The sequence below is a fragment of the Schistocerca serialis genome, unplaced genomic scaffold, assembly GCF_023864345.2.
Source record: "Schistocerca serialis cubense isolate TAMUIC-IGC-003099 unplaced genomic scaffold, iqSchSeri2.2 HiC_scaffold_849, whole genome shotgun sequence".
NCBI classification, from domain to species: Eukaryota; Metazoa; Arthropoda; class Insecta; order Orthoptera; family Acrididae; genus Schistocerca; species Schistocerca serialis.
The window spans coordinates 5,347,526-5,363,046 of record NW_026048462.1 but is presented as its reverse complement, the minus strand read 5'-3'; positions in this window follow the sequence as shown (position 1 = coordinate 5,363,046).

Here is a 15,521-nt window from a genome sequence, read left to right as displayed (position 1 = left end):
AGATTCCGATGCTTCACTTCAGGTTTACTGTATCCCTTGGACCTACTTATTGACGACGAAACACAGAAATTGCATCCGAATTAATACAAAATTTAAAATGACGACTTAAGTACAAGAGGACTGACACTCTAACTTTCTACGATTTGAAAATCTCCTGTGAGTCCAGTATTAGATTCCGATGCTTCACTTCAGGTTTACTGTATCCCTGGGACCTTCATATTGACGATGAAACACAGAAATTCCATCCGAATTTAATTCAAAAAGCACAATGCCGACATAAGTACAAGAGGACTGACACTCTAACTTTCTATGATTTGAACCACTCCTGTGAGTCCAGTTTTAGATTCCGATGCTTCACTTCAGGTTTACTGTATCCCTTGGACCTTCCTATTGATGATGAAACTCAGAAATTGCATCAGAATTTAATACAAAAGGCACACTGCCGACTTAAGTGCAAGAAGACTGACACTCTAACTTTCTATGATTTGATCCTCTCCTGTGAGTCCAGTTTTAGATTCCGATGCTTCACATCATGTTTACTGTATACCCTTGGACCTTCTTATTGACGATGAAACACAGAAATTGCATCCGAATTTAATACAAAAGTCACAACGCCGACTTTAGTACAAGAGGACTGACACACTAACTGTCTATGATTTGAACCACTCCTGAGAGTCCAGTTTTAGATTCCGATGCTTCAGGTTTACTGTATACCATGGACTTTCTTATCGACGATGAAGCTCAGAAATTGCATCCAAATTTAATACAAAAAGCACAATGCCGTCTTAAGTTCAAAAGGACTGACACTCTAACTTTCTATGATTTGAATCTCTCCGGTGAGTCCAATTTTAGATTCCGATGCTTCTTTTCAGGTTTACTGTATCCCTTGGACCTACTTATTGACGACGAAACAAAGAAATTGCATCCGAAATTAATACAAAATCCACAATGCCGACTTAAGTACAAGAGGACTGACACTCTAACTTTCTACGATTTGAACCTCTCCTGTGAGTCCAGTTTTAGATTCCGATGCTTCACTTCAGGTTTACTGTATCCCTGGGACCTTCTTATTGACGATGAAACACAGAAATTGCATCCGAATTTAATAAAAAAATCACAATGCCGACATAAGTATAAGAGGACTGACCTTCTAACTTTCTATTATTTGAACCTCTCCTGTGAGTCCAGTTTTAGATTCCGATGCTTCACTTCTGGTTTACTGTATACCTTGGACTTTCTTATTGACGATGAAGCACAGAAATTGCGTCCCAATTTAATACAAAAGGCACAATACCGACTTAAGTACAAGAGGACTGACACTCTATATTTCTGTGATTTGAACCTCTCCTGTGAGTCCAGTTTTTGATTCCGATGCGTCACTTCAGGTTTACTGTATCCCTTGGACCTTCTCATTGACGATGAAACTCAGAAATGGCATCCAAATTAAATACAAAATGCACACTGCCGACTTAAGTACAAGAGGAGTGACACTCTAATTTTCTATGATTTGATCCTCTCCTGTGAGACCAGTATTGGATTCCGATGCTTCACATCATGTTTACTGTATCCCTTGGACCTTCCTATTGACGATGAAACACAGAAATTGCATCCGAATTTAATACAAAAGGCACACTGCCGACTTAAGTACAAGAGGACTGATACTCTAAGTTTCTATGATTGAACATCTCCTGTGAATCCAGTTTTAGATTCCGATGCTTCACTTCAGGTTTACGGTTTCCCTTGGACCTACTTATTGACGACGAAACAAAGAAATTGCATCCGAAATTAATACAAAATCCACAATGCCGACTTAAGTACAAGAGGACTGACACTCTAACTTTCTACGATTTGAACCTCTCCTGTGAGTCCAGTTTTAGATTCCGATGCTTCACTTCAGGTTTACTGTATCCCTGGGACCTTCATATTGACGATGAAACACAGAAATTCCATCCGAATTTAATTCAAAAAGCACAATGCCGACATAAGTACAAGAGGACTGACACTCTAACTTTCTATGATTTGAACCACTCCTGTGAGTCCAGTTTTAGATTCCGATGCTTCACTTCAGGTTTGCTGTATCCCTTGGACCTTCCTATTGATGATGAAACTCAGAAATTGCATCAGAATTTAATACAAAAGGCACACTGCCGACTAAAGTGCAAGAAGACTGACACTCTAACTTTCTATGATTTGATCCTCTCCTGTGAGTCCAGTTTTTGATTCCGATGCTTCACTTCAGGTTTACTGTATCCCTTGGACCTACTTATTGACGACGAAACACAGAAATTGCATCCGAATTAATACATAATTTAAAATGACGACTTAAGTACAAGAGGACTGACACTCTAACTTTCTACGATTTGAAAATCTCCTGTGAGTCCAGTATTAGATTCCGATGCTTCACTTCAGGTTTACTGTATCCCTGGGACCTTCATATTGACGATGAAACACAGAAATTCCATCCAAATTTAATTCAAAAGGCACAATGCCGACATAAGTACAAGAGGACTGACACTCTAACTTTCTATGATTTGAACCACTCCTGTGAGTCCAGTTTTAGATTCCGATGCTTCACTTCAGGTTTACTGTATCCCTTGGACCTTCCTATTGATGATGAAACACAGAAATTGCATCAGAATTTAATACAAAAGGCACACTGCCGACTTAAGTGCAAGAAGACTGACACTCTAACTTTCTATGATTTGATCCTCTCCTGTGAGTCCAGTTTTAGATTCCGATGCTTCACATCATGTTTACTGTATACCCTTGGACCTTCTTATTGACGATGAAACACAGAAATTGCATCCGAATTTAATACAAAAGACACAACGCCGACTTTAGTACAAGAGGACTGACACACTAACTGTCTATGATTTGAACCACTCCTGAGAGTCCAGTATTAGATTCCGATGCTTCAGGTTTACTGTATACCTTGGACTTTCTTATCGATGATGAAGCTCAGAAATTGCATCCGAATTCAATACAAAAAGCACAATGCCGTCTTAAGTTCAAAAGGACTGACACTCTAACTTTCTATGATTTGAATCTCTCCGGTGAGTCCAATTTTAGATTCCGATGCTTCTTTTCAGGTTTACTGTATCGCTTGGACCTACTTATTGACGACGAAACACAGAAATTGCATCCAAATTTAATACAAAATCCACAATGCCGACTTAAGTACAAGAGGACTGACACTCTAACTTTCTACGCTTTGAACCTCTCCTGTGAGTCCAGTTTTAGATTCCGATGCTTCACTTCAGGTTTACTGTATCCCTGGGACCTTCTTATTGACGATGAAACACAGAAATTGCATCCGAATTTAATACAAAAAGCACAATGCCGACATAGGTATAAGAGGACTGACCTTCTAACTTTCTATTATTTGAACCTCTCCTGTGAGTCCAGTTTTAGATTCCGATGCTTCACTTCTGGTTTACTGTATACCTTGGACTTTCTTATTGACGATGAAGCACAGAAATTGCGTCCGAATTTAATACAAAAGGCACAATACCGACTTAAGTACAAGAGGACTGACACTCTAACTTTCTACGATTTGAAAATCTCCTATGAGTCCAGTTTTAGATTCCGATCCTTCACTTCGGGTTTACTGTATCCCTGGGACCTTCTTATTGACGATGAAACACAGAAATTGCATCCGAATTTAATTCAAAAAGCACAATGCTGACATAAGTACAAGAGGACTGACACTCTAACTTTCTATGATTTGAACCACTCCTGTGAGTCCAGTTTTAGATTCCGATGCTTCACTTCAGGTTTACTGTATCCCTTGGACCTTCTTACTGACGATGAAACTCAGAAATTGCATCCGAATTTAATACAAAAGGCACACTGCCGACTTAAGTACAAAAGGACTGACACACTAACTTTCTATGATTTGATCCCATCCTGTGAGTCCAGTATTGGATTCCGATGCTTCACATCATGTTTACTGTATCCCTTGGACCTTCCTATTGACGATGAAACACAGAAATTGCATCCGAATTTAATACAAAAGTCACAACGCCGTCTTTAGTACAAGAGGACTGACACTCTAAGTTTCTATGATTTGAACCACTCCTGAGAGTCCAGTTTTAGATTCCGATGCTTCAGGTTTACTGTATACCATGGACTTTCTTATCGACGATGAAGCTCAGAAATTGCATCCAAATTTAATACAAAAAGCACAATGCCGTCTTAAGTTCAAAAGGACTGACACTCTAACTTTCTATGATTTGAATCTCTCCGGTGAGTCCAATTTTAGATTCCGATGCTTCTTTTCAGGTTTACTGTATCCCTTGGACCTACTTATTGACGACGAAACAAAGAAATTGCATCCGAAATTAATACAAAATCCACAATGCCGACTTAAGTACAAGAGGACTGACACTCTAACTTTCTACGATTTGAACCTCTCCTGTGAGTCCAGTTTTAGATTCCGATGCTTCACTTCAGGTTTACTGTATCCCTGGGACCTTCTTATTGACGATGAAACACAGAAATTGCATCCGAATTTAATAAAAAAATCACAATGCCGACATAAGTATAAGAGGACTGACCTTCTAACTTTCTATTATTTGAACCTCTCCTGTGAGTCCAGTTTTAGATTCCGATGCTTCACTTCTGGTTTACTGTATACCTTGGACTTTCTTATTGACGATGAAGCACAGAAATTGCGTCCCAATTTAATACAAAAGGCACAATACCGACTTAAGTACAAGAGGACTGACACTCTATATTTCTGTGATTTGAACCTCTCCTGTGAGTCCAGTTTTTGATTCCGATGCGTCACTTCAGGTTTACTGTATCCCTTGGACCTTCTCATTGACGATGAAACTCAGAAATGGCATCCAAATTAAATACAAAATGCACACTGCCGACTTAAGTACAAGAGGAGTGACACTCTAATTTTCTATGATTTGATCCTCTCCTGTGAGACCAGTATTGGATTCCGATGCTTCACATCATGTTTACTGTATCCCTTGGACCTTCCTATTGACGATGAAACACAGAAATTGCATCCGAATTTAATACAAAAGGCACACTGCCGACTTAAGTACAAGAGGACTGATACTCTAAGTTTCTATGATTGAACATCTCCTGTGAATCCAGTTTTAGATTCCGATGCTTCACTTCAGGTTTACGGTTTCCCTTGGACCTACTTATTGACGACGAAACAAAGAAATTGCATCCGAAATTAATACAAAATCCACAATGCCGACTTAAGTACAAGAGGACTGACACTCTAACTTTCTACGATTTGAACCTCTCCTGTGAGTCCAGTTTTAGATTCCGATGCTTCACTTCAGGTTTACTGTATCCCTGGGACCTTCATATTGACGATGAAACACAGAAATTCCATCCGAATTTAATTCAAAAAGCACAATGCCGACATAAGTACAAGAGGACTGACACTCTAACTTTCTATGATTTGAACCACTCCTGTGAGTCCAGTTTTAGATTCCGATGCTTCACTTCAGGTTTGCTGTATCCCTTGGACCTTCCTATTGATGATGAAACTCAGAAATTGCATCAGAATTTAATACAAAAGGCACACTGCCGACTAAAGTGCAAGAAGACTGACACTCTAACTTTCTATGATTTGATCCTCTCCTGTGAGTCCAGTTTTTGATTCCGATGCTTCACTTCAGGTTTACTGTATCCCTTGGACCTACTTATTGACGACGAAACACAGAAATTGCATCCGAATTAATACATAATTTAAAATGACGACTTAAGTACAAGAGGACTGACACTCTAACTTTCTACGATTTGAAAATCTCCTGTGAGTCCAGTATTAGATTCCGATGCTTCACTTCAGGTTTACTGTATCCCTGGGACCTTCATATTGACGATGAAACACAGAAATTCCATCCAAATTTAATTCAAAAGGCACAATGCCGACATAAGTACAAGAGGACTGACACTCTAACTTTCTATGATTTGAACCACTCCTGTGAGTCCAGTTTTAGATTCCGATGCTTCACTTCAGGTTTACTGTATCCCTTGGACCTTCCTATTGATGATGAAACACAGAAATTGCATCAGAATTTAATACAAAAGGCACACTGCCGACTTAAGTGCAAGAAGACTGACACTCTAACTTTCTATGATTTGATCCTCTCCTGTGAGTCCAGTTTTAGATTCCGATGCTTCACATCATGTTTACTGTATACCCTTGGACCTTCTTATTGACGATGAAACACAGAAATTGCATCCGAATTTAATACAAAAGACACAACGCCGACTTTAGTACAAGAGGACTGACACACTAACTGTCTATGATTTGAACCACTCCTGAGAGTCCAGTATTAGATTCCGATGCTTCAGGTTTACTGTATACCTTGGACTTTCTTATCGATGATGAAGCTCAGAAATTGCATCCGAATTCAATACAAAAAGCACAATGCCGTCTTAAGTTCAAAAGGACTGACACTCTAACTTTCTATGATTTGAATCTCTCCGGTGAGTCCAATTTTAGATTCCGATGCTTCTTTTCAGGTTTACTGTATCGCTTGGACCTACTTATTGACGACGAAACACAGAAATTGCATCCAAATTTAATACAAAATCCACAATGCCGACTTAAGTACAAGAGGACTGACACTCTAACTTTCTACGCTTTGAACCTCTCCTGTGAGTCCAGTTTTAGATTCCGATGCTTCACTTCAGGTTTACTGTATCCCTGGGACCTTCTTATTGACGATGAAACACAGAAATTGCATCCGAATTTAATACAAAAAGCACAATGCCGACATAGGTATAAGAGGACTGACCTTCTAACTTTCTATTATTTGAACCTCTCCTGTGAGTCCAGTTTTAGATTCCGATGCTTCACTTCTGGTTTACTGTATACCTTGGACTTTCTTATTGACGATGAAGCACAGAAATTGCGTCCGAATTTAATACAAAAGGCACAATACCGACTTAAGTACAAGAGGACTGACACTCTAACTTTCTACGATTTGAAAATCTCCTATGAGTCCAGTTTTAGATTCCGATCCTTCACTTCGGGTTTACTGTATCCCTGGGACCTTCTTATTGACGATGAAACACAGAAATTGCATCCGAATTTAATTCAAAAAGCACAATGCTGACATAAGTACAAGAGGACTGACACTCTAACTTTCTATGATTTGAACCACTCCTGTGAGTCCAGTTTTAGATTCCGATGCTTCACTTCAGGTTTACTGTATCCCTTGGACCTTCTTACTGACGATGAAACTCAGAAATTGCATCCGAATTTAATACAAAAGGCACACTGCCGACTTAAGTACAAAAGGACTGACACACTAACTTTCTATGATTTGATCCCATCCTGTGAGTCCAGTATTGGATTCCGATGCTTCACATCATGTTTACTGTATCCCTTGGACCTTCCTATTGACGATGAAACACAGAAATTGCATCCGAATTTAATACAAAAGTCACAACGCCGTCTTTAGTACAAGAGGACTGACACTCTAAGTTTCTATGATTTGAACCACTCCTGTAAGTCCAGTTTATGATTCCGATGCTTCAGGTTTACTGTATACCTTGTACCTTCTTATCGACGATGTAGCACAGAAATTTTATCCGAATTTAATACAAAAGGCACAATGCCGACTTTAGTACAAGAGGACTGACACTCTAACTTTCTATGATTTGAACCTCTCCTGTGAGTCCAGTTTTAGATTCCGATGCCTCATTTCAGGTTTACTGTATACATTGGACCTTCTTATTGACAATGAAACACAGAAATTGCATCCGAATTTAATACAAAAAGCACAATGCCGTCTTAAGTTGAAGAGGACTGACACTCTCACTTTCTATGATATGAATCTCTCCGGTGAGTCCAATTTTAGATTCCGATGCTTCTTTTCAGATTTACTGTATCCCTTGGACCTACTTATTGACGGCGAAGCACAGAACTTGCATCCGAAATTAATACAAAATCCACAATGCCGACCCAAGTACAAGAGGACTGACACTCTAACTTTCTACGCTTTGAACCTCTCCTGTGAGTTTAGTTTTAGATTACGATGCTTCACTTATGGTTTACTGTATACCTTGGACTTTCTTGTTGACGATGAAGCACAGAAATTGCGTCCGAATTTAATACAAAAGGCACAATACCGACTTAAGTACAAGAGGACTGACACTCTAACTTTCCACGATTTGAACCTCTCCTGTGAGTCCAGTTTTAGTTTCCGATGCTTCACTTCAGGTTTACAGTATCCCTGGGACCTTCTTATTGACGATGAAACACAGAAATTGCATCCGAATTTAACACAAAAAGCATAATGCCGACATAAGTACAAGAGGACTGACACTCTAACTTTCTGTGATTTGAACCTCTCCTGTGAGTCCAGTTTTTGATTCCGATGCGTCACTTCAGGTTTACTGTATCCCTTGGACCTTCTTATTGACGATGAAACTCAGAAATTGCATCAGAATTTAATACAAAAGGCACACTGCCGACTTAAGTACAAGAGGACTGACACTCTAACTTTGTATGATTTGATTCTCTCCTGTGAGTCCAGTTTTAGATTCCGATGCTTCACATCATGTTCACTGTATCCCTTGGACCTTCTTATTGACAATGAAACACAGAAATTGCATCCGAATTTAATACAAAAGTCACAACGCCGACTTTAGTACTAGGGGACTACACTCTAACTAACTACGATTTGAACCTCTCCTGTGAGTCCAGTTTTAGATTCCGATGCTTCACTTCAGGTTTACTGTATCCCTGGGACCTTCTTATTGACGATGAAACACAGAAATTGCATCCGAATTTAATACAAAAAGCACAATGCCGACATAAGTACAAGAGGACTGACACTCTATCTTTCTGTGATTTGAACCTCTCCTGTGAGTCCAGTTTTTGTTTCCAATACTTCACTTCAGGTTTACTGTATCCCTTGGACCTTCTTATTGACGATGAAACACAGAAATTGCATCCGAATTTAATACAAGAAGCACAGGTTCAAAAGGACTGACACTCTAACTTTCTATGATTTGAATCTCTCCGGTGAGTCCAATTTTAGATTCCGATGCTTCACTTCAGGTTTACTGTATCCCTTGGACCTTCTTATTGACGACGAAACACAGAAATTGCATCCGAATTAATACAAAATTTACAATGACGACTTAAGTACAAGAGGACTGACACTCTACCTTTCTATGATTTGAACCTCCCCTGTGAGTCCAGTTTTAGTTTCCGATGCTTCACTTCAGGTTTACTGTATACATTGGACCTTCTTATTGACGATGAAACACAGAAATTGCATCCGAATTTAATACAAAAGTCACAACGCCGACTTTAGTACAAGAGGACTGACACACTAACTGTCTATGATTTGAACCACTCCTGAGAGTCCAGTTTTAGATTCCGATGCTTCAGGTTTACTGTATACCTTGGACTTTCTTATCGACGATGAAGCTCAGAAATTGCATCCGAATTTAATACAAAAAGCACAATGCCGTCTTAAGTTCAAAAGGACTGACACTCTATCTTTCTATGATTTGAATCTCTCCGGTGAGTCCAATTTTAGATTCCGATGCTTCTTTTCAGGTTTACTGTATCCCTTGGACCTACTTATTGACGACGAAACACAGAAATTGCATCCGAAATTAATACAAAATCCACAATGCCGACTTAAGTACAAGAGGACTGACACTCTAACTTTCTATGATTTGAACCTCCCCTGTGAGTCCAGTTTTAGTTTCCGATGCTTCACTTCAGGTTTACTGTATACATTGGACCTTCTTCTTGACGATGAAACACAGATATTGCATCCGAATTTAATACAAAAAGCACAATGCCGACTTAGGTTCAAAAGGACTGACACTCTAACTTTCTATGATTTGAATCTCTCCGGTGAGTCCAATTTTAGATTCCGATGCTTCACTTCCGGTTACTGTATCCCTTGGACCTACTTATTGACGACGAAACACAGAAATTGCATCCGAATTAATACAAAATCCACAATGCCGACTTAAGTACAAGAGGACTGACACTCTAACTTTCTACGATTTGAAAATCTCCTGTGAGTCCAGTTTTAGATTCCGATGCTTCACTTCAGCTTTACTATATCCCTGGGACCTTCTTATTGACGATGAAACACAGAAATTGCATCCGAATTTAATACAAAAAGCACAATGCCGACATAAGTACAAGAGGACTGACCTTCTAACTTTCTATTATTTGAATGTCTCCAGTGCGTCCAGTTTTAGATTCCGATGCTTCACTTCTGGTTTACTGTATACCTTGAACTTTCTTATTGACGATGAAGCACAGAAATTGCGTCCGAATTTAATACAAAAGGCACAATACCGACTTAAGTACAAGAGGACTGACACTCTAACTTTCTACGATTAGAACCTCTTCTGTGAGTCCAGTTTCAGATTCCGATTTTCACTTCAGGCTTGCTGAATCCCTGGGACCTTCTTATTGACGATGAAACACTGAAATTGCATCCGAATTGAATACAAAAAGCACAATGCCGACATAAGTACAAGAGGACTGACACTCTAAATTTCTTTGATTTGATCCTCTCCTGTGAGTCCTGTTTTTGATTCCGATGCGTCACTTCAGGTTTACTGTATCCCTTGGACTTTCTCATTGACGATGAAACTCAGAAATTTCATCCGAATTAAATACAAAAGGCACACTGCCGACTTAAGTACAAGAGGACTGACACTCTAAATTTCTATGATTTGATCCTCTCCTGTGAGTCCAGTATTGGATTCCGATGCTTCACATCATGGTTACTCTATCCCTTGGACCTTCCTATTGACGTGAAACACAGAAATTGCATCCGAAATTAATACAAAAGTCACAACGCCGACCTTAGTACAAGAGGACTGACACTCTAACTTTCTATGATTTGAACCACTCCTGTGAGTCCAGTTTTAGATTCCGATGCTACCAGGTTTACTGTATATCTTGGACCTTCTTATCGACGATGAAGCACAGAAATTTTATCCGAATTTAATACAAAAGGCACAATGCCGACTTAAGTACAAGAGGACTGACACTCTAATTTTCTATGATTTGAACCTCTCCTGTGAGTCTAGTTTTAGATTCCGATGCTTCAATTCAGGTTTACTGTATACATTGAACCTTTTTCTTGACGATGAAACACAGAAATTGCATCCGAATTTAATTCAAAAAGCAAATGCCGACATAAGTACAAGAGGACTGACACACTAACTTTCTATGATTTGAACCACTCCTGTGAGTCCAGTTTGAGATTCCGATGCTTCACTTCAGGTTTACTGTATCCCTTGGACCTTCTTATTGACGATGAAACTCAGAAATTGCATCCGAATTTAATAGAAAAGGCACACTGCCGACTTAAGTACAAGAGGACTGACACTCTAACTTTCTATGATTTGAACCACTCCTGTGACTCCAGTTTTAGATTCCGATGCTTAAGGTTTACTGTATACCTTGGACCTTCTTATCGAAGATGAAGCACAGAGATTGCATCCGAATTTAATACAAAAGGCACAATGCCGACTTAAGTACAAGAGGACTGACACTCTAACTTTCTATGATTTGAACCTCTCCTGTGAATCCAGTTTTAGATTCCGATGCCTCACTTCAGGTTTACTGTATACATTGGACCTTCTTATTGACGATGAAACACAGAAATTGCATCCGAATTTAATACAAAAAGCACAATGCCGTCTTAAGTTCAAAAGGACTGACACTCTAACTTTCTATGATTTGAATTTCTCCGGTGAGTCCAATTTTAGATTCCGATGCTTCTTTTCAGGTTTACTGTATCTCTTGGTCCTACTTATTGACGACGAAAAACAGAAATTGCATCCGAAATTAATACAACATTCACGATGCCGGCTTAAGTACAAGAGGACCAACACTCTAACTTTCTACGCTTTGAACCTGTCCTGTGAGTCCAGATTTAGATTCCGATGCTTCACTTCAGGTTTACTGTATCCCTGGGACCTTCTTATTGACGATGTAACACAGAAATTGCATCCAAATTTAATACAAAAAGCACAATGCCGACATAAGTACAAGAGGACTGACCTTCTAACTTTCTATGATTTGAACCACTCCTGTGACTCCAGTTTTAGATTCCGATGCTTAAGGTTTACTGTATACCTTGGACCTTCTTATCGACGATGAAGCACAGAAATTGCATCCGAATTTAATACAAAAGGCACAATGCCGACTTAAGTACAAGAGGACTGACACTCTAACTTTCTATGATTTGAACCTCTCCTGTGAATCCAGTTTTAGATTCCGATGCCTCACTTCAGGTTTACTGTATACATTGGACCTTCTTATTGACGATGAAACACAGAAATTGCATCCGAATTTTATACAAAAAGCTCAATGCCGTCTTAAGTTCAATAGGACTGACACTCTAACTTTCAATGATTTGAATTTCTCCTGTGAGTCCAGTTTTAGATTCCGATGCTTCACTTCAGGTTTACTGTATCCCTGGGACCTCCTTATTGACGATGAAACACAGAAATTGCATCCAAATTTAATGCAAAAAGCACAATGCCGACATAAGTACAAGAGGACTGACCTTCTAACTTTCTATTATTTGAACCTCTCGTGTGAGTCCAGTTTTAGATTCCGATGCTTCACTTCTGGTTTACTGTATACCTTGGACTTTCTTATAGACGATGAAGCACAGAAATTGCGTCCGAATTTAATACAAAAGGCACAATACCGACTTAAGTACAAGAGGACTGACACTCTAACTTTCTATGATCTGAACCTCTCCTGTGAGTCCAGTTTTAGATTCCGATGCTTCTCTTCAGGTTTACTGTATCCCTTGGACCTTCTTATTGACGATGAAACACAGAAATTGCATCCGAATTTAATACAAAAAGCACAATGCCGTCTTAAGTTCAAAAGGACTGACACTCTAACTTTCTATGATTTGAATTTCTCCAGTGAGTCCAATTTTAGATTCCGATGCTTCTTTTCAGGTTTACTGTATCCCTTGGTCCTACTTATTGATGACGAAACACAGAAATTGCATCCGAAATTAATACAACATCCACGATGCCGGCTTAAGTACAAGAGGACTAACACTTTAACTTTCTACGCTTTGAACCTCTCCTGTGAGTCCAGTTTTAGATTCCGATGCTTCACTTCAGGTTTACTGTATCCCTGGGACCTTCTTATTGACGATGTAACACAGAAATTGCATCCAAATTTAATACAAAAAGCACAATGCCGACATAAGTACAAGAGGACTGACCTTCTAACTTTCTATGATTTGAACCTCTCCTGTGAGTCCAGTTTTAGATTCCGATGCTTCACTTCTGGTTTACTGTATACCTTGGACTTACTTATAGACGATGAAGCACAGAAATTGCGTCCGAATTTAATACAAAAGGCACAATACCGACTTAAGTACAAGAGGTTTGACACTCTAACTTTCTATGATCTTAACCTCTCCTGTGAGTCCAGTTTTAGATTCTGATGCTTCACTTCAGGTTTACTGTATCCCTTGGACCTTCTTATTGACGATGAAACACAGATATTGCATCCGAATTGAATACAAAAGGCATACTGCCGACTTAAGTACACGAGGACTGACACTCTAACTTTCTATGATTTGAACCTCTCCTGTGAGTCCAGTTTTAGATTCCGATGCTTCACTTCAGGTTTACTGTATCCCTTGGACCTTCTTATTGACGATGAAACTCAGAAATTGCATCCGAATTTAATACAAAAGGCCCACTGCCGACTTAATTACAAGAGGACTGACACTCTAACTTTGTATGATTTGATTCTCTCCTGTGAGTCCAGTTTTAGATTCCGATGCTTCACATCATGTTCACTGTATCCCTTGGACCTCCTTATTGACAATGAAACACAGAAATTGCATCCGAATTAAATACAAAAGTCACAACGCCGAATTTAGTACTAGAGGACTACACTCTAAATTTCTACGATTTGAACCTCTCCTGTGAGTCCAGTTTTAGATTCCGATGCTTCACTTCAGGTTTACTGTATCCCTGGGACCTTCTTATTGACGATGAAACACAGAAATTGCATCCGAATTTAATACAAATGCACAATGCCGACATAAGTACAAGAGGACTGACACTCTATCTTTCTGTGATTTGAACCACTCCTGTGAGTCCAGTTTTTGATTCCGTTGCTTCACTTCAGGTTTACTGTATCCCTTGGACCTTCTTATTGACGATGAAACACAGAAATTGCATCCGAATTTAATACAAGAAGCACAATGCCGACTTAGGTTCAAAAGGACTGACACCCTAACTTTCTATGATTTGAATCTCTCCAGTGAGTCCAATTTTAGATTCCGATGCTTCACTTCAGGTTTACTTTATCCCTTGGACCTACTTATTGACGACGAAACTCAGAAATTGCATCCGAATTAATACAAAATTCACAAGGACGACTTAAGTACAAGAGGACTGACACTCAAACTTTCTACGATTTGAAATCTCCTGTGAGTCCAGTTTTAGATTCCGATGCTTCACTTCAGGTTTACTGTATCCCTGGGACCTTCTTATTGACGATGAAACACAGAAATTGCATCCGAATTTAATTAAAAAAGCACAATGCCGACATAAATACAAGAGGACTGACACTCTAACTGTCTATGATTTGAACCACTCCTGTGAGTCCAATTTTAGATTCCGATGCTTCAGGTTTACTGTATACCTTGGACCTTCTTATCGACGATGAAGCACAGAAATTGCATCCGAATTTTTTACAAATGGCACAATGCCGACTTAAGTACAAGAAGACTGAAACTCTAACTTTCTATGATTTGAACCTCTCCTGTGAGTCCAGTTTTAGATTCCGATGCCTCACTTCAGGTTTACTGTATACAGTGGACCCTCTTATTGACGATGAAACACAGAAATTGCATAAGAATTTAATACAAAAAGCACAATGACGTCTTAAGTTCAAAAGGACTGACACTCTAACTTTCTATGATTTGACCCTCTCCTGTGTGTCCAGTTTTAGATTCCGATGCTTCACTTCAGGTTTACTGTATCCCTGGGACATTCTTATTGACGATGAAACACAGAAATTGCATCCGAATTTAATTCAAAAAGCACAATGCCGACATAAGTACAAGAGGACTGACACTCTAACTTTCTATGATTTGAACCACTCCTGTGAGTCCAGTTTTAGATTCCGATGCTTCAGGTTTACTGTATACCTTGGACCTTCTTATCGACGATGAAGCACAGAATTGCATCCGAATTTAATACAAAAGGCACAATGCCGACTTAAGTACAAGAGGACTGACACTCTAACTTTCTATGATTTGAATTTCTCCGGTGAGTCCAATTTTAGATTCCGATGCTTCTTTTCAGGTTTACTGTATCCCTTGGTCCTATTTATTGACGACGAAACACAGAAATTGCATCCGACATTAATACAACATCCACGATGCCGGCTTAAGTACAAGAGGAATAACACTCTAACTTTCTACGCTTTGAACCTCTCCTGTGAGTCCAGTTTTAGATTCCGATGCTTCACTTCAGGTTTACTGTATCCCTGG